Below are 18196 nucleotides of genomic sequence, written 5' to 3' on the forward strand. Positions count from 1 at the left end.
GTGAATAGACGACGAATGTAAATGTCACGTCTAAATATGATAATGACGATATGCGTGCCATGCGAAACATGCCTACATACTACGCTCGTAGCGTGCTCGTGGCCATTTCGCAAGATCCACATATACCAAATTTGGTATCACGGGACGTGAACAGACGACAAAGGTAAATGACACGTCTGACCATGATAATCTTGATATGCGTGTCATGTGAAACATGACTACATGCTATACTCAGCGACAACTTTTCTTGGCACTTAACGGGAAGCTACGCAGCCAAATCACGTGCATCCTACCGCCAGTAAATGTAGTTCCACAAGAGCGCCCGTATTTTATCGTAAAATACAATTGATCCTTCCTTATTTTCTGCGTTGAGCTATTCGAGACAGAACGCTGGTCACACTTGTAAAATATTCGTATTTATTTTAATTTATCTGTTGTGACTTCGCATTTTGGAATGGACAAAAAATTCCTGCTTTTTTATGTGCAACTCAAACGCTAAGGGGAGTCTTTTCCACAGAGTTACGAGACGCGCACGAAAACGTACTACTTCGCGTAGTGCTACATGTGCAGAAGCTCCACCTCCGTAGTTTTCCTTTCAGTGCCAAGAAAAGTTGTCGCCGAGTATACGCTCATAGCGTGCTTGCGGTAATTTTGATAGCTACACATATCACGTCACCTGATACTAAATTTGGTATCACGCGACGTGAAACGACGACGAAGGTGAATGACACGTCCAAACATAATAATCATGGCATGCAAGTCATTTAGGGCATTTTTACGTCCGCCTCGTAACGTCGAGCCTATTTTAATGTGCCATACGAACCTTCCCCATTTGTGCTTCGCATGTCATCAATTCATACAGTACGTGAGATATGCCATTTTTTTTCTTGTATATATATATATATATATATATATATATATATATTATATATATATATATATATATATATATATATATATATATATATATATATATATATATATATATATCTGTCTGTTGCTTTCTGTACTTCTCAATCTTTTTCTCTTGCCCCGCCGTGGTGGTCTAGTGGGTAAAGTACTCGGCTGCTGACCCGCAGGTCGCGGGACCGAAACCCGGCTGCGGCGGCTGCATTCCCGATGGAGGCCGAAATGCTGTAGGCCCGTGTACTCAGATTTGGGCCCACGTTAAAGTACCCCAGGTGGTCGAAATTTCCGGAGCCCTCCACTACAGCGTCTCTCGTAATCATATGGTGGTTTTGGGACATTACACCCCACATATAAACAATCAATCAATCTTTTTAGGGACGAAGCTCCTTATAGTGACACCCGTTCGTCCCTCGTAGCTATTGTAGTGTGTAACAAGTTTACCATTCAGACCTTCAAGATGGTGCCAGCGAGAGATTTCTTCTGTGCGCTGTTGAACAATGAAAGATAGTGCTCAATGTACATGCCAATGGCTGCTAATGGGGAATAAGAGACAGGAGCATTCGGTTTTAGTTAAAGCGCACGGTGCGATCCCCATTAGCAGCCATTGGCATGTACATTGAGCACTATCTGACAAGAAAGGGTTGCTACGTTATACTCGCTGGGTGTAACTTCCTTTGTTTTAGAAAGGTAGAGCGAGCGTTGGGCTGCAGTGCCATGAAAACAGTGAACTAGTATATACCATGAACTTCACGTGCTTAAAGGTGGGAAGTACACACGAAGCGCAAGCCGTAAGAAAGTGTGCGTGTGCCACCTTTCGTTTAGTCCTTAGAATGTCCACTGGATGGCGGTGCATATGCGGAATATATGATGAAAAGATGCGAGATGGTGGTACTTGGAGTGTTGAATAGATGGACGAACGGACACACAGACAGATGCATGGACGGACTCACTGATGGCTGCACCAACGGATGGACGCATGGACGGACGCTTGGGCGGATGCATGGACGAACGCAGGGATGGACGCACAGATGGACGTGCGGACGCACGAACAGACGCACGCACGGATGGGCGAACGGACGCACGGATGGTCACACAGACGGACCATTGGACGGACGGAAGCAAATCGGACGGATGCTTTGCCCCACTCTCCATCATTCACTCCGTGGATATGCTGCCATTTTAGGGGCGAAGCTCTTTATAGCGGCACCCGTTCGTCCCTCGTAGCCGTTGTAGTGTGTAACAAGTATAACATATTGACCTTCAAGGTGGTGCCAGCGAGAGATTTCTTTTTTGCGTTGTTGAACAATAAAAAATAGTGCTCAATGTACATGCCAATGACTGATAATGGGGAATGAGAGACAGGAGCATTCGGCATTTAGTGAAAGCGCACGCTGCGATCCCCATTAGCAGCCATTGGCATGTACATTGAGCACTATCTGACAATAAAGGGTTGCTACGTTATACTCGCTGGGTGTAACCTCCTTTGTTTTAGAAAGGTAGAGCGAGCGTTGGGCTGCAGTGCCATGAAAACAGTGAACTAGTATATACCATGAACTTGCGTGCTTAAAGGTGGGAAGTACACACGAAGCGCAAGCCGTAAGAAAGTGTGCGTGTGCCACCACTCGTTTAGTTCTTGGAATGTCCGCTGGATGGCGGTGCTTCTATAAGGGGAATATATGATGAAAAGATGCGAGATGGTGGTACTTGGAGTGTTGAATAGATGGACGAACGGACACACAGACAGATGCATGGATGGACGCATGAACGTACGCAGCGGCGGATGCATGGGCGAACACACGGACAGACGCACGAACAGACACACGCACGGACGGTCGGATGGATGCATGGACGGTCACACAGACGGACTCATGGACGGACGGAAGCAAGAACGAATGGGCGGACGAATGCTTCGCCCCACTCTCCATCATTCCCTCCCTGAATATGCTGCCAATTTTTTTGTGACGGATGGTTGCCGGGCGCGCTGAAACGCGCATGCGCCAAAGCAATGCAGCGCAGCGCACGCCGGCGAGTATATGGCCAAACTGGCGCCTGGCGTCGCAACGCCGGCGTGACGCGACGAAATGCACGCCGGTGAGCACGCGCAACACGTCATGTCGAAATGTACTGGCGCCTTGACTGTGGCATGTAGTCATTTTCTCACATGACATGCATCTCATGATATCATGTTTGCACGAGTCACATACCTTCGTCATCCATTCGCGTACCGTAATACCAAATTTGGCATTGTGACGCTGGCGAAACGGCTGCGAGCACATCATCAGCGTGGCATGTAGTCTTGTGTTTACATGACACGCATGTCATGACTTTTTTGTAGGGTTTGTCGCTTGTGTGCGCCATTCAATCTAGTCCTATGATACCAGTTTTGCAACATCCTATGTGAACCAAACCACCGCAAGAGCTGCAGGACCATAAAATGAAAATCATGACATTGATGACATACATGTCGTGATTTTCATGTCAAGACTAGAGAAGTATGTTCTTCTACTGTCATGTTATGTCATACCAAGTTTGGTGTTGATACCATAATTGAAATGGGTCCACAGTGGGACCCGGGTGCGAGCCCCACTGTGTCATTGGTAATAGGTTTTTTCAGGGGCGAAGCTCCTTGGGGCCTGGGTCTGTACATTCTATGGGGTTTGTTGTTGGTGATTTACATACCCACCAGCGCCACATACCCCTTCCAGAGCAGGTATGTGCCACCGATGGTGGTACTTGTATGCGGAACTAGATGGTGGTACTTCTAGTTGATGATTCTTGAATGTGATAAAACTTAAACATAGTACAAGAATGCACCGTTCATACTCGTTGGTGATTTCAACGTTGATATCGCAGACACGACCAATACTTGGCTTATCCAACACGTGACTTCTAGATATGCACTCAAATAAATATCGTATGATCATAAGAAACCAACCGTGATCCGAGGAACATGCATTGACTTGGTATTTGCAAATGTTCCACTGCAACAAGTACCGCTCACCCTATATATCACGGACCCTAAGGACGTCATAATGAAGCGACATCGCAAGCTATTCATCGTCTCTAAGAACAAATAAAAGTTAATTTCTATATGTACACACTAAGTGTTTCTCATGATGCCTTTAGATCATGATCACTTGGGTGAATTACACAAGGAAGATTCACAATTTTACCAATGATTCTCTCTGGAGCTAATCCCACTCGTCATCATTCACCCCGTGGATATGCTGTGATTTTTTTTTCTAATTTTGCGCGATGTGGTAACGGGCAGCGCTGACAGCAGCGGCGGCAACGATGGACAACTACGGCACTGCGCGTGACCTGAGTTGTGATCTGATAACAGCTTTCGCTGTGAAACTTGCTTAATTCTTTGGCGCCCGCTGGCAGCCTAAAAACTAACTGGCTCTCCTTAAACATAAAAAAAAGCTCCTCGGGAAAAACGAAGGAGTAAGATACTCGCTTTCCTTGGTTGTTGAGCAATCAGCTCTAAAACAATGTAAGGGAAAGGAACCGAGAAAAAAAACACTGAAAATACATGCTTTCGGAAGTTGCGAAACTGCAAATTGGCGTACGTGGTTCTTCGAGGGAAAGCGCTACTCAAACACGGGTGTCCACACTAAGAAGAAGCTTTAGGAGAATCGAAGTGTTGCAAGACCAATTGCTTTCGAGGAAGGCAACAAGCCGGGTTGTGCGAAGGGATGCACACAAACAAGGCTTGTCTGATTGCCGGAAGCTCAAACTAGTCCACTTTCTCCACTATAGATTTTGATAGCGCTCTTTTTCTCTGCAGAGTGGTGAAGTTACACTATATATGCTTTTCTCCGCATTCAACTTCGTTAATTATCGCCAGTCCCGATTAGCACGCAGCGTGATATAAAAAAAAACTTTCGTTAGGCATGCTTGATGTCAGGAAAGCAATCGCGTTAATATGACTTATAAAGCGTTTTTAAACAGTGAACGAAGAACCAGTCGTCGCACAATGCTAATAGGGTAACGAGTGGGTCGTTAAATGCTACAACTCATTACAAGAGCTCCTTCTTGTTCACCAAATAATTATGGTGCATAGCCCCGCCGTGGTGATCTAGTGGCTAAGGTACTCGGCTGCTGACCCGCAGGTCGCGGAATCGAACCGGGCCCGGCTGCGGTGGCTGCATTTCCGATGGAGACGCAAGTGCTGTAGGCCCGTGTGTTCATATTTCGGTGTACTTTAAAGAACCCCAGGTGGTTGAAATTTTCAGAGCCCTCCCCTACGGCGTCTCTCATAATCGTATGGTGGTTTTGGGATGTTAAATTTTACATAATAATCAACTATAGTGTATATTCACTTAACGCGTAATTCTTTATCGTCGTCGGCCACTGTAGGCACAAAATATTTTGCAAGTGTTTATCGGACAACACGCTTCTCCAAGGAATGACGAAAAATAGCATAGCGAGTGCCGGCCTACCACTCAAACATTTTTATTATTAATGCCATAGTGGGTATCAAGCAAGTGTGTTTGCAGCAGTTACCCAATGAGTTTTCAAAGAAAGCCCTGAAAAGCCGCTCTTCTAGCTTTCGCTGTGACATTGCTGCGCGTTCTGCGCAGGCCTGGCATTTTTTACTTAGGCGAGTGTTTTTTCAGTTACAAATATATTTGGACTAAATATTTAATAGTTATTAACAAAAATTTAGTAGTGGCTACTTCACTATACTGGAAACAATACGTACTAGGTTTGCTTCGTGTAATTGCCGTTCCTCTTTTCTTAAATCGTGCTGCGGCATAATTGGGACGCCCGTAGATATATACTGAGTGTGTCTGTATATGTTCTTCAGTTGGTGCACACACTTAAAAAAAGTATATGTCGAAACTGGCAGAACCAAACACGCGTAAATCGAAGCATCTTATAATAGTTCGGTATAAGTACTAAACAATTATAGAACGCGACGGTGTTCCAACGTTCTCCGCCGTGGTGTTGTAGTGGTTATAAGGTAACCGGCTGCTGATCCGCAGGTCGTCGAATCGAATCCTGGCTGCGGCGGCTACATTTTCGAAGGTGCTGAAAATGCTATGGGCTTGTGTGCCCAGATTTCGGAGCGCGTCAAAGAACCCCAGGTAGTCTAAATTTATGGAGCGCTCCACTACGGCGTCTCTCATAATCTTATTGTGGGTTTGGGACATTAAACCACTATCAATAAATCATTCTATCTATCTATCTATCTATCTCTCTATCTATATCTATCTATCTATCTACCTATCAACGTGAATGTGTAGGAAACCCTACTGCATCAACAAATAAAGCGGGAAGCCTAATTTACATCAAACGTGGTCCAATGCGACACAACCTATAAAGATGGCATTCCCTCACAATGAATCGGTTTTTTTTTTGCACGGATTAAGACTTTGCAGCGTGAATTTTGGAGAGTAAGTGGTGAAAAAAGGGTCTTGCAGCAAGTTACGGAATTACAGTACGCAAATACGCTACCGCAGAAAGGTTGCACTATCCTTTCCAGGTCATTGACCTTTTGCTAGCGAAGACGCCCTGAAACCGGAACAGCTCTTTTTTTTTTCCTTTCAAAATATACTGTGGGGTTGTCCCGGCTCATTGTTACCTGTTAGCCTATAGCATTGATAACGGCACATCCGCTGTGTGGGGCACGCGTTGTCGCTAGAAAGGAGAAGCTTCACCGTACTGCTTTAAGATGTTTGCGTATCATATTTTAGTAACAATATTATATTACTACTATTATTAACAATAATAAATCACTCATTTATTTAACGTGCTCAGGAACAACCATAGGGTTTTGTGCACTTGCACGCAAAAAAGAAAAAAAGAATACAATACAGTATACAGAAAAAAAATTAAACAAAAAGAGCAAAAACATTCGTACAAAAAATATCAGTGCAAAACTGGAATAATAGAACACAAGACGAGAGTCATGGAATGGCACAAAAAAAATAAACTGGAATATACACAGCTATAGAGAAGGCTTCTTGAAAAATGAAAAAAAAAGAAGAATCTGTACATTGCGAAAATCTATCTTACGACAGTGCAAAGCTGAGATAAAACACTGATAGTGGACCATGAAAAATATCAAGATCATGAAAGTTAACATTATATATAGTTTGTATTTTGTGAGCAGCTCCGGGGATCCCCTGCGCACCTGTGGTGTGGGGTCACCGCTCGCTTCTCAACTATAGCCTTGTTAATCCAATGGCTGCCACGAAATAGAATAACCCGCATGTTCCCCGCAAACCGGGCTATAATCTACACAAGCGAATGAAGAGATAAAAAATTTGACTTGCCAACAGTGAAAACATGACATCCAGGCAGACTATGGGCCTCCAGTAAACGATGACGGCGCACGAATGCGTATGCAGATGTTAATAAGTTCCTTATATAGATGCGGTGTTTTTCCACAAAGAAGCCGCGTCAGCATATAACCAATATCTAAAACTATTAACTACAGAAAAAAATGATCAAAAAATTAAAAACACATAAAACACACTTCTACATGCTGTTAACCGCCTTTCTTGAAATATATAAAGCTATGAAGTGATTTAAAATAAGTGCCTCGAAGCCAATTGGTGCACCAAAATTTGCACTGAAAGTATTATGAATTATTCTAAAGTTTTCAACCGAGTTTTACCAATACTCGAATTCATACCGATACATGCGCGTTAGTCTGTGCAGTTTAACACTAAACCCGGATATAAGACACTCACAAAAAGAGAGAGAGTGAGAATTTGTTTGACACACGGGATAATTTGATATACATACTTTGATGAAGCTATTGTATTTGTACAGTGAATTTCAGGGCACAAGTTGTCTTCACGGCATTAAATATTGTAAAAAGGACGCCGAAGTATACTGTTTTTTTTGGACAGAACAAGGTATCAGTGTAAGTGACACCTCAATATTTTTTATTAGGAGCTGTGTGTACTCACAGAATGCCGTAAGCGTCTTTTCCACATTGGGTCTTATGGCGGTTTTGTTTTTCAATATATCACTGAACATGCTTTTTGGGATGCTGCACCTACGCAGCCGCGGTGAAATGCTTCTTCGTCTTTAAGTTAGACTTCGTGCATTATTATCAGCCACGCAGACAACAGCAGGCTCTTATTGTTTCTTTTTTTTACAAAGTCTGTCGCATTAGGAAACGAGCAGAGAAGAGAATGGCGACTCCGCACGACGGGCTGGTGGCGCAGCGGCGAGGAATCTTTGTGGGCGGAAAACATATGACATTATTAACTATAAGAATAATAATAGTATAATTATTATTAATGTTATGTGGTCTTTTACGTCCCAAAACTACGACACAAATATGAGAGACTGTAGTTGAGTACTCCGAAAGGTTCGACGATCTGGTGCCCTTTAACGTGCTCTGACGTCACACACTACATGGGCCTCAACCAAAATGCGACTGCCACCCCGGCCCCAATCGAACCTTCGGGTCGGCGGCCGAGCACCTTAACCACTACACCACCGTGGCGGAGGAGACACGTGATGTCGAGTGGTAGTTGCGCAGCGTCGTCCTAACCACAGAACGTGGTCTTCCACACACACGAGAGAAAGCAAACTTCCACGAGGAACGGTGAAAATTTTATGAAGAGAAGTGAACGTTTTGGGGCATTTCCCGCAGCCGAGTGTTCGAAATACCAAGCATTTCGGCCGTCCTTAGTTCGATGTAGACGTAAATATTCTCATGCACTGACATGGCAGCGTTGTCGCGATCGAAAATATTTTGATACAGAAGATATGTTGATTTACGCGATGACGATGCAGTCGAGTTCGACTGTAGTAGTATTCACTAATACGAAGTAAGGAAGAGGACTGTTTATCGAAAAGCAGAGAGTTTAGCCGGCGTACACGCATCACTGACACACACTGCACTGCGTAGGGAAGGAGATTGCGGACGGAAAGACAGGAAAAAAATAAATATAGAGAAATACATATGAAGATAAGATAGAAGAAAAAACAGGCCAACTGGTAGTGAGTGCAAGTCACAAAATGCACTGCCTATGAAGCAACTTGAAGGAGTTACAAACTCGAATAGCGTTAAAGCGGTGGTTTCGCTGAAATTCCAGAGTCGGCAACGGTGTCGTTTGCTCTGAGCGAAACAATCACCACGTTGGTCCATTGGCTAAGGAACGCGGCTCATCACCTGCGGGTCGCGGGATCAAATCTCGGCTGTAGCGGCTGCATTTTTGGTGTAGGCGAAAATGCCGAAGGCCAGTATGTTCAGGTTTGGGTGCACGTTAATGAACCCCAGGTGGTCGAAATTTCCGCAGCCGTTCACTACGGTTTCTTTTGTAATCATCTGGTGGTTTGGGACGTTACACTCTAGATATTATTATTATTATTGTGAGCTAAAAATAATAATGTGGTTCGTGACCTAAAAGTCCACAATGATGCAACTCAAATAAATAATAAAACTTCTGGGTGCGAGTGAGTATGAAACCCAGGTCATCTGCTAGGCAAGCAGGTGGCATAGCCAGGCGTCTGCTTGGATAGATAGTGAAAGTAAGTTTCTTTTCTGGGAAATGCAGCGAAAATAACGTCCACGCTTTAAAAACACACGCGTCCTGTGTACAGGCTGCACAATACAACGTGTAATAGCGCCGTAATATTGCGTTTTGCAAGCAGGCAATGACATCAGGCATGACAACATGATTGTCACAACTACTCCATGGTTTGAAGCTAGCCACGTATTACAAAAGGCATACACGTTACTGCGCGTATTTCTTGAAGACCACGAATGTGTAATTGCTCGTGATTTGAAGTATGCTACCATATTACACAGAATGGAGCCACATGAGAAAACTTCACTGACACAAGCCACACAAAACTTAATAGATAATATTGTAGTATACACTCTTTCCCCCTCAACTTAGTGCAGGGTAGCAAATCGCACGCCACAATTATGGTTGACCTGTTGTCTTTTTTTCATGGCGAATTCCCCTGGGAGCGCAGGAGCATTCAAAAGCACGTTTATAGTGCTATCTTCAGAGCCAGCGTGTTTCAGTGGTCGAACAGGTACAGAAGCACTGTCATTCATTGGTAGAGCGAGTATGCCTTTTCTGCACCGAGAGCAGCCAGGAGCAGTTTGCAGCGCTCTCTCCTGAAAAGCGGAGTAGGCGCAGAGTACGACAAGTCACGGGGCCTTTGAACGTCAGTCTCCAAATTTTTATTCAGCCAGCCCGGCAAGCGCGGCGGCAATGGTGGAAACCATGTGTATCTTGAAACCACTGTTCCTCTGTTTTGTGCGGGTGGCGAATATGACAGTTGGTCGTCTGCCGAATGCGTCGTTGCGCGAACATAGTATAATATACGTATTACGATAATGAAGAACAAGTGGCTGACCGATTTCACGTGTACTTTGCTGCTGCGTCGTAGAGAATATGCTGGAGCTTGGAATGTTTCGATCACATGGTCTTCTCGCTCGTGACCCTCTCACCTGTTCTGTGAGAGCGTGCCGCATTCCAGTGACAGCTCGAGTGGCCTTGCTCCCAATGCTCTGTATCCCACCCCTCACTACCCTGACCATCTACTCCTGTTCTCTCTTTAGAATTCGTCATTATTTTATTCTCTCTCGCTCTTGGAAGTTATGCGCTAAGTGGTTGAAGTACGCACTAGGGATAGGACATCGCTATTTCGTTCAACTCTCGAAACGAAACCTTAGGGATCCCCCAATTTTTGGAAGACGCCAACGCATTAACGTTATTGCTTATAAAAATCTGTGGCTACATCGAACAAAAACAACCGGAACTCTTTTTACTTTGAACATCGGACGATGGGAAACAACTCAAGAAACCTATTTTCCCGCCAAATAGATTGAATTTCTAATGGGAAGCATTTCTTTGCGTATGGCCGCTACAGGGCTGGTAAAATGTTCCCAGGCCGCTATCCATGTATTCCTGAGACCACGTGGCCTAAGAACTAAAAACGTTTGAACCCCCTTCCCCCCCCCCCTCCCTGTAATTTTTGTGTGCCTGTGTACTACGTACAGACCTATATATCACAGGGTACTCTCACAATCACCCGGATAACTCAGAATAACAAAAATTAGTATGGCAGGGTAACATGTTTTGAAAAATATGACCCGCTTGTCATGACATAAATAATCTGACAATGACGTCACGTACGTTGTCAAACCATTTTTAGCAGACATGTATGGCACATACCCGTGTACCACGGGCGCATATGTGATACAGGTACGTGGTTATGCGCCACAAGTGTTTGACGATTTTACAGCGAAAGCTGTTATGAGATCACTTTTCGGGTCGCGCGCCGTTGCATGTTGTCCGCCGCTGCCGCTGCCACCACTGTCCGTAACCTCATCACGCGAAATTGAAAAAGAAAAATTGCACCAATCGCACAGTGAGGCTCGTACCCGGGTCCACAGGGTGCCAGCCTAGCATTCTACGACTGAGCTACACGTGTTTTTTTTTTTTCTTCGTTGCCTTTTTGACTACAGGTCAACCTAATCTGACAATCACCATCACACGTGTTTCATGTGGGCTTGTGCCTTGTGGTCAAACTTGCCTTAGGCAGGCTTGATGTCGGGAAAGCAATCGCGTTAACACGACTGAAAAAGAGCTTTCAAACAGTGCAGTGAAAGAACAACCAGTCGTCGCACAATGCGAATAGCGTAACGAGTGGGCCGTTGAAGGCTCCAACCCATTACAAAAGCTTGTTGTTGTTTCCCAATTAACTGTGGCGTATGCCCACTACAGCCATAATTCCTCATCGTCGTCAGCCACTGCACGGACAATTGGCACAAAAATCCTTCCAAGGATTATCAGATTATCAAATTATCAGATTATTTCATTGCTAAATGCATACCCATCCCTAATCGAATTGGCTAATCAGAACTCAAGTGTTTCTCTTTTTAAAAAACAAGTAAAGCTACTTTTCCTGATTCCTTGAAATTACAATTACTTTGCTTTCAACACAAAAATATGTAATTTTGTACATTTATGTAACCTTATAAAACTGTTAAACCTGAACAATGTAAACTTTGTATAATTTTTGTCTGAACGTGTTTTTTTACTGTTCGTTTTTTGTTTATATAAGTTGTGCAATGAGCATTGCACTTATTTTCTCTGATTTTGCTCCTGGCTGTCCGACGTGTAAGTCCGGGGTGAAGGCCTCGTCAGGAGACATACGACTCTTCTTTTGCCTTGCCTCGTGGACATATTTCATGTCATGTAACTATGTCCGAAAAAAACTGAAGTAAACTGAAGTGCTTAGCGGATACCACGCTTCTCAGAAGAATGACTAAAAATAGCATAACGAATGCCGGCCTACTACCCAAAAGTTTATTATTAATGCCCTAGTGGGAACAAAGCAAGTGTGGTTGCAGTAGTTACCGAATGAGTGTTCTTAAAAGGCTCTGAAAGACCGCTGTTCTAGCTTTTGCTGTGACTGTGCGGCGCCTACCGCGAAGGCCTGGCGTTTTCTTTTTACCTACCGGGGAACAGTGAGAACATACATTGGCAATTCAAGTGCGAGGGCGTTAAAAAGAACCGGCATTGGCAGCATTGACACGACCAATGCAAAGAATAATAAATGTTATGTTCCCAGAAGGAAACGAACCCAAGTGTTCGGCCTGGTAATCGAGTATTCTACCACAAGGCGATGCCTACTCTTGCAACTCCTTTAGAAACAAAACCTATGCAGGCGAAATATTCATGATTGATTGATTGATTGATTGATATGCGGGGTTTAACGTCCCAAAACCACTATATGATTATGAGAGACGCCGTAGTGGAGGGCTCCGGAAATTTAGACCACCTGGGGTTCTTTAACGTGCACCCAAATCTGAGCACACGGGCCTACAGCATTTCCGCCTCCATCGGAAATGCAGCCGCCGCAGCCGGGATTCGAACCCGCGCCCTGCGGGTCAGCAGCCGAGTACCTTAGCCACTAGACCACCGCGGCGGGGCCAGGCGAAATATTCATAAAACGTCAATTGTGGTTGCTTCTGGCTATGCAATTTTATTTGTACACCAGTGATACAGCCGTCGGGTTAATGCCAGTCGTTCACAGAAGTTTATTTATGTAGCAGTATCTAGGGCTACCATCTTCGCGAGCACAAGCGCTGCACAATTAGCCTACTGCTTCTGATGTTGCTAATACCCATGTTGCTTTTGACATCGTTACGCAACTGCAAGTAACCAGTTATGCGATACATATACAACTGTTCCACACTGTTGTGCTCGTACATTTGTACATATCTTTAGCATCGTTTCGCAACGTTTCGTTCAATAAAAGTTACCACATTGTCACCTTCCGTACGCATGCTTCACATGACATTGATTCCTAAACTACGGGTATCTTCCAAACTTTTTATTACTGAAGCAGTCGCTCCCGCATGAAGGTCATACTGCGACCAGTGGTAATAAGTGTAAGCCGCGCGGAGTGCGTATAGGAAGTATTGACTGCCATTCAGTGATTTCTCCCGTGACTCCTCGTAGTCGCGCATATTGGCTTATCGAGCGTGGTCACAATTCACCTGCCCGTCATTCCCCACTTTTTAGAGTGCATAAGTTTGGGCTAACTGGGACTCCATCACACAAAATACTGGCAGCACGAGAAATGATGTTTCATGGCAACGCAATGGTAGCTTCGAAACAGAAGCTCTGCAAAGCTAGCAGTAATGAACGAAGTCGACTGCGGAGAAAAGTAATTTGACGTCACCATTGCGTGGAGCTTAAGCGCACTATAAAACGTTTTAGTGGTGGATGTGGACTAGTTTGGGCTTTCGGCACTCAGACAAGCCTCGTTTGTTTGCACTCCTTCGCACAACCCGGCTTGCTAAACCTTGCTTGAAAGCAGTTGGTGTTGCAACACTTCGATTTTCCTAAAGCTCCTTCACAGACTCCCGCGCTTTAAGTAGCACTCTCCCTCGAAGAAGCGCCTACACCTATTTCCAGTACCACAACTCCCGGAAGCAAGTGTCTCCTGTTTTTTTTTTTTTTTTCTCTTGCGTCACTTTTCTTTACGTAGTTTCTGCACTAATTCCGCTACAAACCAGGCCAGCGAGCATCTTATACTCCTCAGTCATTTCCCAGAATCTTATTTCTTTGGTGTCTCAGCAGAGACAGTTAGATCGCAGGCTGCCAGTGGACGCGGAAGAATCAAGCAAGTTTTTCGATCGATACTAGTTGAAGCGGAGTGCGGGAAACTCTTGCAGAGACATAAAGCTCAGCACTTTCAAACTCTCGCGAATGTATAGCGGAAAACGCGGGAAAATTAGTGGAAAAAACTAACCCTACAATCTCCCCGAGGACTGTGATAGCGTGCATAAGAAATTAGTATTTTACGAGAAAGGTGCTATTGACACCCGGCAATGCACTTTAAGAGATCTGATGGTAGCACCAGAACACACAGCCTAGCGAGTGGGCACAGCGAAACCGAGTCTTCCGATGCGTAGCCTAGCGAGTAGACGCACCAAAACCAGACTTGCCTGTGCATATTATTTTCTTTTCTAGTTTTGAGCTGGGGTTCACGGCTGAATATGTAAGCGCCCAGGAAGCGTTCTTTGAAAAACGTGCCAAAAAGAGCATTGACAATTCAGCGTCTCAGTGTGTTCAGCCATATTGTCATTTTCTTGGCATCCCTGGCGGTCGGTACCAACAATGCTGAGGCGGCCTAAAAAGCTTCGATTGATTTGTGAAGTTTAACGTCCCAAAACCACCATGTGATTATGAGAGACGCCGTAGAGGAGGGCTCCGGAAATTTTGACCACCTGGGGTTCTTTAACGTGCACCCAAATCTGAGCAAACGGGCCTACAACATTTCCGCCTCCTTCGGAAATGCAGCAGCCGCAGCCGGGATTCGAACCCGCGTCCTGCGGGTCAGTAGCCGAGTACCTTAGCCACTAGACCACCGTGGCGGGGCGGCCTAAAAAGCTTCGTCGCGCCCTCTGGTCCACTGTCGGGTGCCTATGCGCCTCTCCTGACCATGTCGCTATGAACACGACAAATAACGATCATTAAGCAAGCGCCTGCTCTCTTTCATAGTCTTCATCATTAACCGAACACGTACATCCAGCCCACTCTCCCGCTGGGCCTATTTCTCTGGAATAATTAAGATGCAATAACTCGAAGTGGCGAGAGAAGTAGTACAGATAGATGCAAAGAGAGAAGCAGAGAAAGAAGAAAAATAAAAAATGACAGGAAAGTACAGAAAGCAAGAGACAGAGATAGACGCACAAGAAAGACAGGAAAACTCAGAACAAGACAGAAAAAGAGAAATACACGATAAAGTGGGTGAATAGCGAAGAAACAAAAAAAAATACGGAGAGATGAAGAGGTACAATTAAAAAAATTAAGCAAGAAATAGAGATAAATAACAAAACGAGAAGATAGAGAAATCGAAAGTGAACGACAGAAAAGGAAAAGAAAAGAAAAATTGAAAGCGAGAAAGATGGGAGAAAACAGATAGAAAAAGCAAGTAAAAACAGAAAAGAGACAAAAAGGAAACAAAAACAAAAAGGAGCAAACTATAGAAAAGAAGAAATAAACATAAACCTAATAAATGTAATTACTGAAGGCCGGCAAGCTCCGCACTCTGTCCGGACACATCGACTCAAGCCTTGCTTTTGCGAGACGAGCTCAGTCATGCTTCAGTACCACATTACAATTTCTAATTTATTCGGTTTCCTTGTTATGAATAATATTAGTATTATTACCATGAAAATTATATTACTATTTTAATTTTTTGCTACATCCATGGGTAGATAGGCTTGTTACTTTACATACATCTAACTGCATGTTTTCGTTCAGCATATGTGTCAACATTGTGACACCCCATCCTTCATGAAGTTTAGGCTGTTTATACTCCTGCCTTTCGAGGATGTACATTGGTATGGAGTTGTGGGTTAACTATGGAATGAAACGGTTGCAGTGCCTGTTATACAAGAAAACCATGCCACTAAGACGCTTATCAGCTTTGCTGCTTCCTATCTCCGGAAACTATGTGAGTAAAGCACCAGTATAAGCAACAACTGCACGCTATGTTTGTTTAGTGCACAACTCGAATGTATTGCTAATAAGCCTTAAGCTTGTTATTTAAGAAGCGCAATTGAGAGCTGTGTGCTTGAGCCATGTAGTGTAGCGAGATAAGTTTCGGTCCTGCAGCCACCACAGCTTTTTTGACATCTACTCGAAGCTCTGTGGCGTTATCTAGATGGCCGATCGAGTTCTATCTACCTTTTGTTTATTTTGTTTATAACGGGGTCTTTTTAGTTTTTCGCTGTCTTACCGATTTTTCAGGGCCTTACCAACGCACTCTAAAATAACTTCAGCTTCATGGGTAATAGGGCCGTTTCGGTGCTCACAAACTGACCACACGTGGCCATGTTGTATTAAAGGCTGGAATTCTACCTAACCGCACTAACTTCGTGCGGTCGGCGAGTTCCGGAAGCGAACTACAGTCGACGAACTTCAGAGCTTCATCGGCCTGCTGTCATATTTTCGTCGTTCAGTCCGTGTGATGAATTGATAATAGCACCACTTACGAAACCACTGGCTGGCCCTCCTAATCTCTTTAGTAAGACGTTGGCATGTGATGAACACTTCAGTACACTGCATCATCTGCTGACGTCACCAGCAATCATGTGCCCTTACGACCCAACTGTTGTGACTCAAGTGCATACAGACGCGAGTGGCATCATTCTTGGCGCAGTACTGAAGTAACGCAAGCGCGGCACTTCAGAGTGCGTCGTCGTATATGCGAGCCGCGTTCTCATCAATACATGGTCACCGAGAAAGTGTGCCTCTCAATTGCGTAGACATTAAGCGAATTTTTCCACTAGATTTACGGGCAGTTTCCTTCTGGTTGACATGGATATTAGGCTCTTTGATCATCGCGTCATCTACAGCTCTGCAGGACAAAAACTTTCTGGCGCGGTCATCCGATCACGATTACCGGTGAAATCCTGTAATAAGCCGCCCCACTCACTTTTCCATCAAAAGCAAGTCACCTTACAAGAAAAAATTTTCGTGATTAGCCATGGTCAAATAATACCGGTCGTGACACTTGGAAAGAAAAATGGTCGACAACCTATTGCCACAGCCATCAACGACCGCGGTATAGGGGAGATAAAAAAAAACTCCAAGACAATTTTTTTATAAATCACGATTTTATATATTCCATTGTAAAGTAGAAACTTACTTGGTGCTTTATACAGCACTTGCCAAATTAGTATATTTCCTCATGCTTTTCTTGACTGCCATAAATAGGGGGCGTATGCAGGCAGCGTGTTATCCCGACTTACTTCGGTGCATTGTTGGGTTAACGAGGCGTCACTCACTTATTCGGGGTGGTGTCGTACGTATACCTTCCGTAGTTTATTTGATTATATGGTGTTTAAAGGTGTGACATTGCAGAGCTTAACTAGCTCACAAAATGTCTAGATAACCGCTTCTGTCACAGCCATTGCTGACACACGTCCGGTGTACCTTCGCCTTTCGTGATGGTGAACAGGGCACGTTAAGCAAAAACAAAAATGCTCTATATTAAGGTTGCCAAAGAGACATTCTGAAGCCTGCTGTCTGGCTGCAGTAGTATTCTACGATTGGGCAGTGCGAGTTTTCGAACTATTGTGATATTGTGTTTATGTGCAGTTCTAGCACTATTTCTTCATTTGCAAAGTTTTTTGTGTATATTTCGAATACATCATTTGGCCAATAAAACTTCCTCAATCTTTCTGGCTGGTCTTTCTTCTCTCTCGCGCAAGCAATCGGCGAGCCTTGAAGACGCCTGGGTCGGGGTGGGTAGTCTTCAATGGCGTGCTCAAGCATGATGCATCCTAACGTCATTTCAAAAAATAAATAAAACGGGGCAGCCACCACTGCGGTGCAAGGTTGGTTTTTCAGCGGTGCTTGTAGCCAGCCAAAATTAACCAGCAAGGTCCTAACAAGATGTCGCAGCAATGCTTTCATGTACGTTTCTTAATTAGTTTAAGCTCTATATTACCGGGAACTTAGTTATCACGGTATATTTCGCTTGACCACAGTTAAGCATGCATTGATCAGCACGTTCATAATTCGCGTGTCCTTATTACCATATCCTTAATTATCAACGTATTAGCTTAGACCCTAATTAGCCAAATACTAGGATGTCATTTTGCATACTCTTCATATGGAAGATCTTTACTAACCAGGTCTTATTAGATAAAGTTATAATTAGGAACACACAAGCTGGCTGCTTCAATAAGGACAGTAATAATTAGGTTGGTCTTAGCATGACTTAGTTTGATCAGCTTGAGCTTTGCCTTCCTTGACCTAATTAGCATCGC

At 44.2% G+C, this 18196-nt stretch overlaps 1 protein-coding gene across 2 annotated transcripts in view; it reads left to right on the top strand.

The window, feature by feature from the left end:
* LOC142817882 (scoloptoxin SSD976-like) overlaps positions 1–18196 on the top strand; it is a 454431-nt gene that overhangs the window by 367806 nt on the left and 68429 nt on the right. The gene's annotated exons all lie outside the window — the stretch shown is intronic.

This window comes from Rhipicephalus microplus, chromosome 5 (assembly GCF_043290135.1).
Source record: "Rhipicephalus microplus isolate Deutch F79 chromosome 5, USDA_Rmic, whole genome shotgun sequence".
NCBI classification, from domain to species: Eukaryota; Metazoa; Arthropoda; class Arachnida; order Ixodida; family Ixodidae; genus Rhipicephalus; species Rhipicephalus microplus.